Source organism: Fringilla coelebs (genome assembly GCF_963513975.1).
Source record: "Fringilla coelebs genome assembly, chromosome: 1".
In the NCBI taxonomy this organism is placed as follows: Eukaryota; Metazoa; Chordata; class Aves; order Passeriformes; family Fringillidae; genus Fringilla; species Fringilla coelebs.
Genome location: NC_140028.1, coordinates 135069440 through 135084988, shown reverse-complemented (window position 1 = coordinate 135084988; position 15549 = coordinate 135069440).

The following is a 15549-nucleotide window of genomic DNA, read 5'->3' as shown; positions in this document are numbered from 1 at the left end:
AGAGCAGCAGGAAAACGTTCATTTTTCCACTGAGAACACCCAGAGTCACCACCGCAGGGAAAGGCACCTGCACTTCCTGCAAAAACAGAATTGCTACTGAGGGCACTGATATAATATCAACTAGTGCTTTTTTTGTCCCCAGTATGTTTTACAAACATAATTCGATTCAGCACTGGCTCACGGCAGCTTGCAGCAGCAGCCAGATGGGGCTCACTGCCCCACCAGGCACCTCCAGGGCTTTGCAGGGACTTCTGTGCCGTGGGAGGTGCTGCCTGGGAGAGGACCTTGCTCAGGCATGTGCTGAGTCAATGTGTTTCTCTGGCAGCCGGTACTGGCAGAACAATTACAGTGGCCAAAGAGTTATTTGTAACTGTCCTCCCGCAGCAGGATGCTCGAGGGAGGATGTTGGTGTGAGCGCTGCTATTCCATGTACACACACACCACAGCCGTGTGTAGAACCATTCAATGCATGCAGAATGCTCCTCTGACATAAGTGCTGGGGCTCATTTTCCAAGGAGGTCACTCACACAGGGCGAAGAAGGAATGCAGCTCCAACCACAGTCAGTCCACACCTCGTGCAAAAGCCTGGAGGCCTCCCCACAAATCGCCACAACTTCTCCATGACCCCATCAGCACTGACAGCATGGTTAAGCCTCTGACCATACAAACAAACCCTAATGCTAATGTGGCTTCACTCACTTTGGCTCGCTTTAGACTGACCTCCTCTCAGAAAACAGCCACCACGCAGCTTCTGAAGCCCATGTAGGAATGGGGAGAAGGAAACTTATTTAGAAAAACTCTGGGCTCAAACTGTCACCCTGCAGGAAAGCCACCCCCACCGGATGCAGTCAAGCCTCGCTCCCTGCTGGCTGCAGCCCCTCTGCTTGCTCATGTGGAACAACTTACAAAATCAGACCAGTGCTTAACCAGTTTAACTAGTAATCTACCACAGGTGAAGATTTACTTCCGCAGTATTCTTACTTTCTTGTACTCTAGAATATGGATGAACCAGGCAGAAAAATTAAAGGATCTAAAATTGCAATGGCAAATGCTCAATCTGCAAAACGTGGCGGCATGAATGGGGCCTCCCACACCAGCGTGCCTTCGTTATTGTCCAGGCTGGAAGCAGGTTGGGAAGAACAGAAATAGTCCTTAGGCACTCCAGAATGTGTGCTGTGAGTTTCTCTTCTTTGTTTTGCAGTTTGCAATGTGAGCATGCAGCCTGCCTGTCTGCTGTGAGAAGGCTCTGCAGCAGAGGAGGCACTGCTTCTTGCACTGAGGTTTTGCACATTTTCTTTTCCTAGCATTTCCCTCTGCAGGGGAAAAAAGGTGCATTTTGCTCTTTGTGCACAGAAAAGGTAAAGAAACTGGGAAAACATGATAAGGTTTTTTACTAACTCTCTCAACAAGCCAACATAATGGTAAAGAAAGACCAAAAGCAAAATCTCTGCGAGAGAGAAAACAAAGCCTGTCTCTCTTCCATTTGAATCTCAGGGTCCTGCCAGGCAGGCATGATGCTTCACACATTTAAAGATGCAAAGCACATAATAGGAGCTATATCATAGGGGAAATAAATATGTCTGCATGCATTTCAAAGAAGCTAGGCCAAGCACAAGCCTTTCTCCACCGTTTTCCTTCGATACGCAGATGTGGTTTTTGTGAACTACCACAATGGTAGAAGGAGGAGCTGCAAAAGAGAGACCGGTGACTGATTCAAAAATTGGGATTCAGAACCTCTTGCACACATGCTAGAGATGTAATCTTCTGTATTGATGGCACTGAATTAGGAAGGTTTCATTCATGGTGATTCTCTTATTTATTTCAGCTACACAAACACTGGTTTGCTTTGGGGGGCTCAGAGAAGCAAGCAAGACTTCATAACTCCTCTGTGTCAGAGTTTGATGGCTGGTTTTCATTCCAGACAACATAAGGGATGTACTGCAGCTACCAAGGCGCCAGTGTCAAAGAACCAGCAGAGATGTTGCCCTTCAAAATTATTTTTATTCTGAGATTCATGTGCTTTATATATATTCATGTTATATTTTCTTAACAAAAAAAGGAAAAAAGGCGGGGGGGGAATCCCTATCCTTAGTGGCACTAAAATTAGCAATGCCTAGAATAGATACCAAAATTGTCTTCTTCCCCATTTATTTTTCTCAGATGTGAATGATGCTGCATCAAGCGCAGAAAAGGAGCATTTTAGTCTCATTCTACTGGAAAAACAAGCACATTACATTGCTGAAATGTCAAGCTTCCACCATGCATTTGATAATAGATTGTGTGCTCAGTTTCTTGCATCCATTGCAGCAGCTCACTGAAGATATGCTCTGCCCCTGCCAGCAGCAGTTGCCCTTTGGACTGAACTGCTTCAGCCAACCAGTCACCCTTTCCAGTCACCTTTACCTGTCACCTTTTCAGGTGTGGCCTGGCCTGTCAGATGGTTGGGTATTTCAAAAATAGTTAATACTTTTTTTAACAAATTCTACACCTGACTGATCTTTTTTTATTTTTTTTATCCTGCAATTTTCCATCATGCAGTCTTCCCACAAAGATTTTTGGCTACTGTAACAGGTGAAAGGTCACACCTGGACATCATCCATCACCGTGGCCTTTTCTCTGCACTGCCATTGCATGGGTGGCTGTTTGTTCTGCAGGCTGTGGTAAGCAGGTAGGAAGAACTCCAGTGAGAAGGGCTGTACACTGCCAATGCAGGTCCCCAGATGATTTCCATCATAATTTTAAGGCTCTGCATGTCATGAAATGCCCTGACATTAAGTTTCAGTCTGTTTCAAATTATACCAAATGCACATAAATCTCATTTGAAGAGGTCCTCCACAGACACAGGCTGTGACAAACTCGGGGTGAGGAGAGCCACATAACTAGGAAGGATTGTTATATCCTAGTTATCATTTGGGGGGGGGAAAAGGGAAAGAAATACACCTAGAGTACCTTTCTTCACCTCACTCACCAAAAACCAAGACTGGAAAGTATCAGTGACAATACACATCTTCTCTGAAAACTCCAGAGAGGAACTGGCTTCTAGAAATGCCTTCCTTTAAGCTGCAGCCTTGTGAAACCTGCTTGTCTTCAAAATCTTACAGCAGTGTTTGAGCTCTCAAGCTGTGCTGTTGGCTGCCTGGGTTCAGACATGCTGCTGCTGCAGGCCAGAAAATAAACGTGGGGTCAGCACCCAAGGGATGTGTGTGTTAGAGGAGAGGAAGGAACCTGTATCTAGGAGAAGTGACCTGCTTAAAGAGCCCCAGTCACTCCTGTTTCTCTTCTCCCACCTTGCCCCTTCCTCAAGCAGCACGGGATGCCACATTGTGCAGAAAACTCAGTGAAGGAGGAAGACTAACACACCTCCAGGCACTGGAAAGCAGTCAGTGTTTCCAGGAACAAGAAGGGTTTAAAGCAGCAGTGAGCACAGAGAAGATGTTACCAGCTTGGTGGAGGAAAGAAGCGCTATAAGAAAGCAAGAAAAGAAAGTGGACAAATTAGCTGAATACATTTTCTGGTGAAAACAGCTGGATGAGCATCTCTGGAGACTAAAAACTAGAAACAGAATGGAGAGATCATCATCATCATCTGTCCGTGTTTATAATGATGACAGATATGACAACCCATCCAATGCAAGCATTCCCATCCTGCTGTGGCACTTTCTCTTCCCAGAACAAAACTCCTTGGCGGTCGCATCAAGGACAACAAAAAATTGACATTTTACTTCTGCCTCTTGTGGTTTTACCTACTGTTTGCGATTTCTTTTTTGCTTTTGTATTTTCATTCCTTCCTGTTTTGGTGATGATCAGGAAAGAGCATTACCTGCAAAAGTGCATTGCTACCTTACAGTCTCTTTTACAAGCTGGATCCTCTCGGAGGCTCCACAGCAGCATTTGTCCCTCATTAGGTGTCATATAAGACACCTGCTTTAATACTCGAGTATTAAAAACTTTTCATTGTGGTGTTTCTGCAGCCCAAAGGGTTTGTATTTAGCTATCTTATTCAGTTTTGTGCTCAAGCCTTCTGTTAAATCCTGATCTAGATGATTTGAGAGTATAGTCCCTCCATTCCCCCTTCCCTCCAATACACTGCCAATACAGATATTTCCACCACACTGTAGGGAATATCCCACCAAGTACCAATTATATATCAACAGTGGGTATGAGACCCATGACAAGTTGTGTTCCACCTAATCTCTACACATCTCTGTATTTCACTGACCTTTGTATGAGGAGCCATGTAAAAAGCCTTGTCCCTCCAGAGGGAAGAGGGGGAGAAATAACTGGCACCTGAGAACTCTCTTCAGAAGTTCAGCAAATGTGTTTTGAAGTTGAAATAAATTAGTTGCTGACACTCCTCTGGATGGTGGTTTCCATTCCTGAGTAGAGCTGCACTTTGCCCCTGAGTACCACCCATCCACACCCCTCAGTCTCAGGCTGCAGGGGATGGGGAGGGCAGCCCAGGCTGTCAGCGGGCTGGCAGCCTGCCATGGCAGCTCACAGCCAATAAAAGGACTTCAGAAGGGGCCCTGGGAACTGCAGACCAGGAAGTTTGCCATCCATCCTTACTAATGGCAGTAGAGTCTGAAAAAATAAAGTCACGGTAGACAAGGATAAACATGGTCTCTTGGGAACAAGGCAGTGTGATTTCTGCAGAGAGAAACCCTGACTGACCAACCCACCATAGCCCTCAGAGCGTACCAGAAACGACAGGGAATGGGTGCAGCAGACACAGAACTGTCCAATTCTGAAAAAACTTTTGATTAGCTTCTATAACAAAGTAATCATAGCAGAGAAACTAATTCACCACATGATGAGAATACTCTTTACAGATAGAAAATTAGAGGCAGGACATGAAGCAAAATATGAGGCTCAAAAGCCACTTTTCAGGGTGGAAAATGGGCATCAACAAGATCTCCACACTGTGGGGTTGATGGTGGGGCTTTACTGGACATTTTCAGTGAGTACCTGAACAGGGAATGTAGAGTGAAGTCCTTAAGTTTGTCTGTCACACAGCTCTTTCGGGCAAGTAACTCTAGAAGGACTTCACAAAACTGGGTGAGTCGGCAATGGCTCTGTAAGCAGACGCAAGCAGGCTTAGGCAGTGATGAGCCTCCACCACCCAACCCAGGCACTGGGGGTGCTGGGGGTGCACAGAGAGGATGGGCTCACAGCTCTCTGCAGGCAGCACAGTCACACTCAGGCTGGATGGACCACTGATCTGATGCAGCAGGTGATGTCTTACATTCTTAAGTGTGCTTCTGCACACCATTCCCAGACACTTCCCGCTTTCAGTGCACACTGCGATGGAGCAAATTCCCAGCCTGGCACTAAGGCTGAGATGTAAAACCCATGCAGTACCACTGCTGCAGTCCCCAGTGCCAGTACTGCCTATTCCATCCATGTCCTCCTGCAGCTGCCCAGCCGGCAGGCTGACCTGCCAGGCACACTAAATATAAACCCTTCGAGGAGCACAGCACAGTTAGAGAAGGAGACCGATCTTGCAGCTGTGCTTTGCACACGTGCATTCTCTCACTTCCTCCTTCCCCATTATCAGACCTTGCACAGTAAAGGTCTGCTCAAAACCGACAAGCACTTGACTGGAGATCCCAGCTTTCACTGGATCCTCGCGGTTCCCCGGATTCCTCGGGGGTTTGGTGAGCACGCCTTTAATGCCCAGGATAACTCACCGCCCCGCTTTCCCTCCTCAGCCGGCCGGGGCCGGGATGCCGTGCCGGGCCGGGGAGGGCGGCGCTTTCCGTGGGCACAGGCTGCCGGGCTGCCACGGCGGAGCTGCTGGGCGGCAGCCGCTCAGCCACAGCCACGCTCTTGGCAGCGAGCTCGGCCTGAGTCAATTCCAAAGCCCAGCCTGTGGGCTCTGAGCCCCGCAGCAGGTGCCTGGTGTCCGGAACACCTCTAAGGAAGGAGCTGAGCCGCGCCCGGCGCGGAACTCGGGGCTGGCAAACGGCGTCAGGCAGCGAGATGTGTGTGCTGCGCCAGCCCTCCGTGCCGTGTGCCTCCTGCACGGATAGGTAAAGGGGAACTCCCTGTCTCTCCCACTTCCTCCCTCTTCCCCGGTTGTTTGGGCTGTACTCTGAAGCCTTCCCTGCATTGCGCCCCTTTTCCAGTGCCCGGTTCCATCATCTCGGGGGTTCTTGAGCTGACTTTACCGAGCGAGGAGTGAGGAGCCCAGCCCGAGGAGAGATATCTGCTAGCACTTAGAGGAGCTGCATCCCAGCTCCCCTCCCCCAGCCCCTTCAACACCACCCACACAGCAATCCATCAGCATCACCCTCGGAGCATCTGGGGGCAACATGTAATTAGGAATGATGCTGTCTGCCATTTATAGACACACTACTGCAAGGAAAGGCTGGTGAAAGTAATACCCACCGTCAGACATACCTAGGAGCGTGCATCGAACATTAACGGGGAAAAGTAACGGGAAGGTGGAGGAAAAAGGAGAGAGAAGGGTGAAAGCAGCACTGTACTCCCCACAGCTTTAAACCAAAGCAGTCATTAAAATATCCTCTCAGTGTGCCCATGACGTAGTTCTCTGATAAAAGTTTATTTGAAGAAATAAATCAGTTCTGTAAAATGGGAACATCCTCTCTTGCTGGGGGAATGGAGCTGCATTTGCTCTGTGATCCCTTTACTCAGATACAATCCAGCAGAAACTGTGCAGGCATCCACACGCTGCATTTCCTATGCACAGGACATCATGGGGCCCATGGTGTTTCATGGTGTCTCAAAGACTTCTACTGCAAGAGATCTTATTTGAGATTTATCTGACAGCTGATACTGAGTGTCTCATCTCAGGCATGCTTGCCCCTCAGTTTGGGATTGTTTCTTTTCAATTATTTCTTATTTTGAATCTCCATCTTAATTTTTCTTTAAAGTATTTAAAAACTTTGTTGTGCTTGTTGCAACACTGTAAGTATTTAATATGCAGGCTGTGTGTTCACTCTGGAGCATACATCAGCCTATTGTCACAGCAAAAAACATCTGTTTGTGAGATGCTGTAACAATTCTGCCAACACTGAGTGACTAGCTTTGGATAAAGCAAAGTCAAACAAAAGGAGTGTGAACTATGACAAGCAATGTGCAGAGTGGTAATTCAGAGGGGCTGAAGGAGATGTGAAAAGTAATTAGCCAAATACACAAAAACAGGGGACAAATTATTTAAGTGCATCATGACTTGGAATCAAGGAACAGAGGGAGTACGTGAGGACTGGGAAAATATTGGAGTGAGCTAAAGCTGAGATTCCTGCATTTGTCCCACAGAAAAAAAAATCATGTAAGAGATATGTGCATCACTGAATTTCAGTTAAAGAAATGAAAGGGGAAAGAAAATAGAGACAGAAGAGGTGAAGGAAATCCAGAAGACAGTGGCTGAACAACTATTTTGCTCAGTAGGAGAAAGGGAAGGAAGCAAAGGGACCAGCTGCCCACTTAGGGCACAGCAGCATGGCACAGACAAGAGCAAAGACCTGAGTTCTGTGCTTTTGGGGATATGGCAAACACTCTTCTAATGGAGAGTATTTCAACTGCACTATGAAGCCAGACCAATTCCCTCCACTGCTTTGTTTTGTGCTTGGTTTGCTCATCTGCAGCAGTAGAACTGGTGGCAGTTAAACAGGATGGAGTGAATATCAGGCTTAGAAATGGAACTTGCTGCCTACGGTTTCCCTGCAGAACAGCTTCAGATTACACCACACTTGTGTGAAGTTGCAGAGTTTTGTCATCCAACCTTCCCACCAGTCCAGAGAACATCATGGGAGCTGCACCACTGTCATCTGACTGCCATATGCCCCAGCCCAGAATGTTCTCTCAGTGCACAGTCACCCTCAGATCAACAAAAGCTTTTGCCTGGCTGAGGGTTTTTTGGACGGGCTCCCCAGACAAGTAGGATGGCCTGTCTGCACCATTAGCTAACTAACAACCATCTTTTATCTATTCTTCATGTGTTTATCACCACAGGATTCCAACACCACTAGCACCACATTTCATTCATCTGCTACAGATTGGAATGAACATTCAGCTGAAGTTTTATTAACTTACTTGTGGATTTTCACGACTTACCTTTTAGTTTTGTGGATTTTTCCAGTTCCTTCAATAGCTATTGCTTAAAGGTTTTCACACTATGATCCTGACAGGTGACTTAACTCTGCATAAAATATGTCTAGCTCTGTTCATTTGGACTACTCATATTGAGGGGAAGGAAGAGGTATATCCTTCTTTCAAGATTCAAATAATATTCATTGAGATTACAGAAAATTACTTGTGGCCTCAGAGAAGAAAAAAAAATCCAGATTTTAGATTGCTTTTATAGTTCTGTGTGCTTCCTTTAGGTGTGCAATGATGTAGCTCTATTTTCACACAGAAGGAATCCAGCTGAGAGCATGTTTTATTATAGCTCCAGATGTTCAAGGGGATGAAAAACTCATTTTTCTCAGGTGGTCAGAGAACAATTCCCAGTAAACTGACATTCTTTCCTCTCTAATCTGAATTCTGCAGAGGAATCCAAGTTGTTTGTAAGCCATTTGAAAGATGTTTCCGGGAAAAAAAGGATGGTCCTGGACTTTTTTACATTTTCAATTACTTTTCAATCTCTTAAGAACAGTCATTTAGGTCAGAGTAGTTAAACTGCTATAAAACAGCTGCTGAAGCAGTCTCCTATTGTAAATTAAATGGCAATTTTACCAAACATTCGCATTGCACGACTACGTTAGAATAAACACAAATCTGGATTTTAAAAATCACTTTGGAGGGGGAGGGATAGGCCTAAAGTAGTCATTCATGACCTTGTGATAATTCGAGTTCATGGCAAAAAATTTGACAGATTTTAGTGCTAGTAGGTCATGTCTGATATTTTAAAAAAATACAAAAATAAGGGGAGGTGGTCCACACTGGAGCTCCACACTTCAGAGGGAAAGCCAAGTTTCTGTTCTTGCTGTTGGTCAGGGTGATACACCACAGGCATAGCTATAGCTTCTGAAATGGCAGCTTCTTAAAATGTCATCAAAACAGTTCATTTGCTTCAGTTCAACCAAGGGAATTATCACAGGAAAATGAGTTATGGTCAGCCACACACTGATGGCACTGACGAACAGTACCAGCACGTGGCACTCAGAGCAGTTTTCAGCTTCAAAGCATTATGAACATCACCCCTGGGAGATCCTGAGGAGCTGGGAGTCCTGCCTGTGCCAGCGCCAGGTAGGTAGGGGGGGTGCACTGATGCCAAGTGGACATGGAACGGAGGCAGGGGAACAATCTGTAATCTCTCAACCCTGTAGGCATAAACTCTGGGTGTGGTACCTCTGTCCAAGGCAGGGTGGGGTCTTGACCCATGCAGTTAAGGACAGAGCAATTTCAGTTCCACCCACTAGCTGTGACAGCATGCAAGCAGCACTAGCTCAAGGCCCACTCTCCTTGAACCCTCTTCAGCCTCCCCCTGCCAAATTTCCCTGTCTCTTGTGTGCTCCAGGACCTTGTATCCTTCATAGATAGGATAGAAGCTGGTACAGAAGCTGGATTTGCTCTGGAGGGACTGAAAGCAAGAAAATTTCATATTGTTAAACTGCTTATAAATCACTTAAATTGTCCTCCTTTCCATTTCCATGAAATAAAAATGTCTGTATAAATCATGATGCAATGCTTGGCTGGCATGAGCAGCACTGGTGGTGTCACTGAAGCAACCCCCTGTCCCCAGAGCAGGAGGCACAGCGCCATGACCAAACTCAGGGACAGCTGCAGCAAGGAGGGGTTACCCATGAAAGGGATGGGGAACTTGAAGCCTCCTTAACATCCATTTCCCAGAGCAGGTAAGAGCTGAGACACCTGCATGTTACTGATTCCTCAAACCTCCCTTTCCATCTGCCGCTTTGCATGGCTGCAGGTTGTGTTTCCAACACAGAGCATGAGCCATTCCCCAATTCTAGAACGATTTTCCTACCATTCCCTCATTTGAAGCACAGTTGGAGAAGAAAGCAGGGAAATCATTTTCTTGCTTCTGCTTTGCTTCCAGTAAAAAGCAGAGCTGTTCAGAGCACAGGTGATGAAGATCTGGTGCCTGATTCTCATTGCAATGGAAATCAGATGTGTGCTGCTGGCCTGGATGGAAATTAGTACCGTAAAGCTGGCATTAGTGAGCACAGGAGCTACCCACCAGCCCCTAAAGATGCTTTACAGAGGCAAGTCTTGTGAAAGCAGATGTAATTTTGAATACATTTTGGTTGACTATGCTTGCAAGTGTGTACATATGTCTATACAGGGAGGAGTTACATAAAGACCAGGGCGAGACTACAAATGGGAGCTGTTATTTCCAAATTTTACACATTACTTGAGTCACAAAATATTAACTGTACCCAACCCAGTGAACTCCCTTCCCTCTTTGTTCATATTCACTCTAGTATATCCACCATTTTTGATTCTCTGCTGATTTCCATTGTTGGGGCTTATTTTCTGTGACTTGAGAACCTGAAATTACACTATATATCTTTGTAGTTCATTGAACTAACCAGCATTTATTTTAATTTAGTAAGGAAACATTTGGCTGGGTGTGACCAAATAAATACTGTGTCTAACCAACACAAATATAGTTTGCACAAGGCTATAAACCTGTCTCAGAGCTCTAATGATATTGCAAGTCAATGAAGCTTCAGTGTTCTCATTAACATGATTCCATCAGACCTCTATGTTGCATATTATTAATTTTTAACAATAGATTGTAATGTAATTTATAGCACCGTGGGGCAACAAAGGCTGGATCCTGATAGCAATCCAACCTTTTAGGTTGATAATGGCTTTAACACTGACCTAATATTGAAAGGTGAACATGTTCAGAGGGCATCAGACCTAATTATAAATAGGACAACAGGCATAAAACACATCACTAGTCTGCATCAGTGATGACAAAACTTTCCTTGAGAGCAAAGGGCACAGATCTCATCATAAGATTATGAAGAGTTCTGCTGCTAAATTTGACACAAACAAGTAATCAAAAGCTTTGTTTTAAAGAAATCGATTAAAACACTTTTCTCGCCTCTTGAAGTTTAGCTTTTGTAACAAAAGGAATAAAATACAGAACAGCTAATGTTCATCTGGGTACCTATAATTTAACTCAGTTTGGAGTCGGAGCAAGCATATATTTATGAAGAAAAAGCAAGCCTTCAAAATCTCTGTAGAAATATGCTAAATGGATGACATTAGCAGCCTTGCAGTGTTCCTCTCCATGGCTTTGCTGAGTGAACACAACCAGTTTCTGCTATGGACAGCAGCCCCAGTCCCTCAGCACTCAGAGCTCCTGACGCGACCTCCAGGCAGGGGGGACACAGCCAGGAACGTGCTTACCCCAAGCAGGAGGAACTTCTCCTCAAAGGCAGCACAAAACCATTTCCTGGTTTAAAAGGCATTCTCATCATCAAAATATGTGTTAGTGTTGCTTATACATATTTTCTAACTCAGTCTTTTGTGCTGTATCTAGAAATACAGTACAGTGGTAATAAGGTAATTAGTATTTTCACTAGCTAAATTACAGAGCTGGCTGCAGAATAAAGCACAGTAGCATCAATATTATCAGTGAAGTATTTTGCAAAAATAACATCAATAGTTTTAGTATAGTCACAAGATCTAATAATTTCCTCTTTCTCTGTGATCCCTTTTAATTTTATCAGATGAGGAAACTCACAAGATCCACTGACTCGTAGTTCAACTCCAGTTCTAAAAATGTAGGTAAATTCTTGTAGGTTCTTGAACAATATTTCTTTCTGAATATGGTATTAGTTATAAAGAACTTAAGTTCTGCTGCATCAATCTCTCATATGAATTTAATTTTCCCAGCACTTCTGTAAGTTAACAAAGGAGTAGAACAGATACTTCACAGATGAAGATGATGAATCATGGGGATTTGTAATAATTATCCAAGACCATAAAAGCAATCCTATGTCAGTGTGAGCAGTGGAACCACTGGCTTTGCAATCCAGTCCTACTCCATATTTCCTTCCCCCACCGGACACAAAGGGAGATCTAAAATTCCAACAGCCAAGACACTGGAAACCAAGCAGCCATTAGGGAAGAAATTGAGGCAAGCATGCTCTTACAGATTCCTCACGTGGTGAGACAGTTGTCTGCCTCCCCTTCATATCCAGAATTCAGAGGACTCCAATTTATAACAGAGTTGAAAGCATCCTCTGGCATTTTCCATGCTTAAAACTCCCCTTGGGCAGGCCAATTCACAACCCCCTAGACCAAATCAAGAACACTTGAAGATCTACTCACACTCCATCCACTTCCTAATTACAGTAACTTTATGCTTTATGTCACAATATGAGGTTCATTTCCTCCACCAGTTCCATTCAACTCCTTCAACATTTTGTTCATTTGTTTGTTAAGATGCAGATCTCCAGCAGCTTGATCACTTCAGATGAGACAAAACAATCCCTTGGTAAATCCCTCTGGACATGCAGAACATATTATATGCACAAGAGTTGAACTCCTTGAATTTCCCCTTTTCAGATCCTCTAGGTTTCCAGTCATTCAGATAAAGAAAGGAGCTTTTGTAGGCCAGTTAATCCATCTGCTGAATGAAATATGGCACAAGTTCTACACATCCACAAGTTCTGTCGAGGCCCTGGTTTACATCTGTAGATGTAATAATAACTGTAGTAAGGCAGACAGAAATCACGGCTCAGGCCCCCAGAGAAGATCTTTAGAGACTTGAGTTGAAAAGTCCCAGTGCCACAGTCAAAGGAACAGGCGAAATGATTTAAGGGCTTATATTTATTTCTGCCAAAGCACTGGCTTAATTATCTTTGTGTGTCTTTATAAGCCACCTCTGTGAGAGGGACTCTTACTTGAAATGCCTGTATGTCCTGAGCTCCAAAGCAGGCACTGCTGAGTGGTAAGCTGAGACAAACATCCAAAGGCAGTGTAGGGGCCAAGCTGCAAAATGAGCCTGTTGTTCATCTTCTCTAGCACCACAGTCACACACTCGCATGGAAACTGCATTTGAATGAATTAAAATGCAAATCTACATTTTATTATATGAAATTGAGACAAATGATACACACTTGAAGCCTGCCAGAGCAGCTATTACAAACATTAATATAGTTTTAGATGATGACTTAAACCCAATGAGAGGATGGAATAGAAACACTGAAGAAACACCCTTTGAAACACTACAGGAGAAAAGCAACTCTCGCCATAGTTCCATTAGTAAAATACAAATTAGCACTAGTTCTGCTGTAAAGGGCTAGATGTGTTTTGTGTAGACGTGCAGCTCCAGGGAAGCCTCCAGCCACAAGGTGTTTGTGAAGGCAGAGAAGCAGCCTGCCAGCAAAGAACAACTGCCGGGGTCTCAACTACGTGGGAGAGGACTCTGCACTGCCACAGCCTAATGGGATGTGGCATCGTCCAGGAATCCTGCAACAAGGGGCCAAACAGCCACTGGCCTAGGCCAGAGCTGCCCAGGGATGTAAAGATGTATTTATGCTAGGTCTGATTTAGATTGTGCTCTACACAATCAGATCGCTTTGAAGGTTTGCCTTGTGCAATCATTTCCTTTGTCAGGAATCAGAAAAAGACTGTGAAAAGACTGTGAACAAATTGTTTAGGCATTGAAATTTAACCCTGTGGAATCCTTACAGTGTAGCACAGTGTGACACAGCAGGAGCACATTTGTCAGGGGACTGAAGCCTCTTTGCTCTCTCTGCACAAAACATATACATTAGCATTGTGTGGGGTGGGGGTGCTCCCGAGCACACGAGGCAGCCGTGGGGACACAGCTCCATGCCTCTGCTGCCTCCCATCTGCACACAGCCCTCTGCACCACTTCTGCTCTGGCAGGGAAAACAGAGCCTTCAAGACTGTCTTGAAGCCTTTCCATTGCATTTTGTTTCAGAGGTTTGATTTTTAAATATCCATAATGCACGTGAGAAAATTATTGAGTATTGACTTAAAATTATTGACTCTTAACAACAATCTTGTTAAGAGTCTCAAAGTTTTTCCACTAGCATTAATAGTGCCAGAATATCCTAGCATTAATATCAGAATATAAATTTGATTTCTACCAAATCAAAAAGGCATTTGGTAGAAGCTAGTCAGTTCCAAGGCTTTTTACTTAGCTGTGGGCTAAGGAAAGAACCCCTCTGCTGTGGATTCTATACCAACATTCATGACACCAACAGTTTCTGTCTCAGTCTGCATACAGTAAGGTACTGTTCATCCCCTGCTCCTCCCAAAAAGCAAGAGTCTGAGAGCATCAAGTACCTCACAGCAGGAGCACAGCCCTCTGTAGAAATAAATTTTAACATAGGATAGCCCACCAATATTTTTGTGAATTGTTGAAAAATATGCTGGCAAGAATTAAAAAATAGTAATTTGAAATTTGGCAAAGAAAAGCCACCCTAAATAATTTCCAACTATAATCAGTCTTTGCTCCTGGCTTTACAAGTAATAGATGAGACTATCCTTCTTTTATAAACCCATTATGTATAAGAAAGTAGGTAAGTTTCTCTCCAGTGAAGGTTTTCAAATACTGTCTTTCCTTGTGGCTGCCAGTATTTCCACATCCCATTCCAGAAACACTGTTTAATAGCCTTCAGGAAAAATTTTTAAAAAACCAAACCAAACCAAACAACAACAACAAAAAAAAAACCCACCAAAAAACCCCAAACCAAAATAAAACAAAAACCTAAACAAACAAACAAAAAACACCAAAAGCCCCCCAACAAAACAACAACCACTCCCCCAAACTACTGCAAATGAGAAAAAGAAAAATGGTTATAACAAAAAAAGGTAAATGACAATTACATGTTAGGGAAGATTAGAGGGTTGTTTGCTGTGTGATACACCAGAGGAGTAAGCAGAATGTAAAAGTCTTTTCACTCTCCAAAAGAAGGTAAAAATAGTTGCAGGATGTTCTTCAGATGGGAAAGAGCTCATACCTCTACGTCGATGTGATCTTGCAGCTTCAGGACTTAAGTTCCAAATGTGTTTTAACTCAACTCTTCAGCTATTTCAGCTCTTGAAGGATAAATCCTAAACCACCTCAGTCCCATCGGTCCAATCAGGGTCCTAAGTGTCCTCAGCTTTCCTCTGAATGTGCTCAGAACTCTGCTATCAGTGTTCCTGCAGCCAAGCAAACCTGCTCTCCTCTGAGCCACACCAATGTGCTGCTGACCCCTGCCAACCAAACCTCCCAGGGTCCTTCCCTTCATGTCCTTGGAAGTTCTGCTCTGTCCTTCTCAAGAGGAACAACCATGCCCAGACCAAACAGTGTATTGCTCCTTTCCTCCACAGCAAATCCTGCCTTAATTAGGAGAGCTTTTGCAAAAGATGTATTATCTACCAGGCCAGGATCACCAGACTACCACATAATGAAGAATTCAGCCCTTGTATCATCTTCATCTCTGATTATTTCTTTGTTTAGCTGCTACTAACTCGTTTGGAGATGTAAAATCATAACACTTTACTTCCTCAAAGGTAGCAGTAGGAGATATCTCAGTGCAGAAAGAATTCCATAATTAGAAAAAGCACAGGGGCCAGCTTTTTTCCC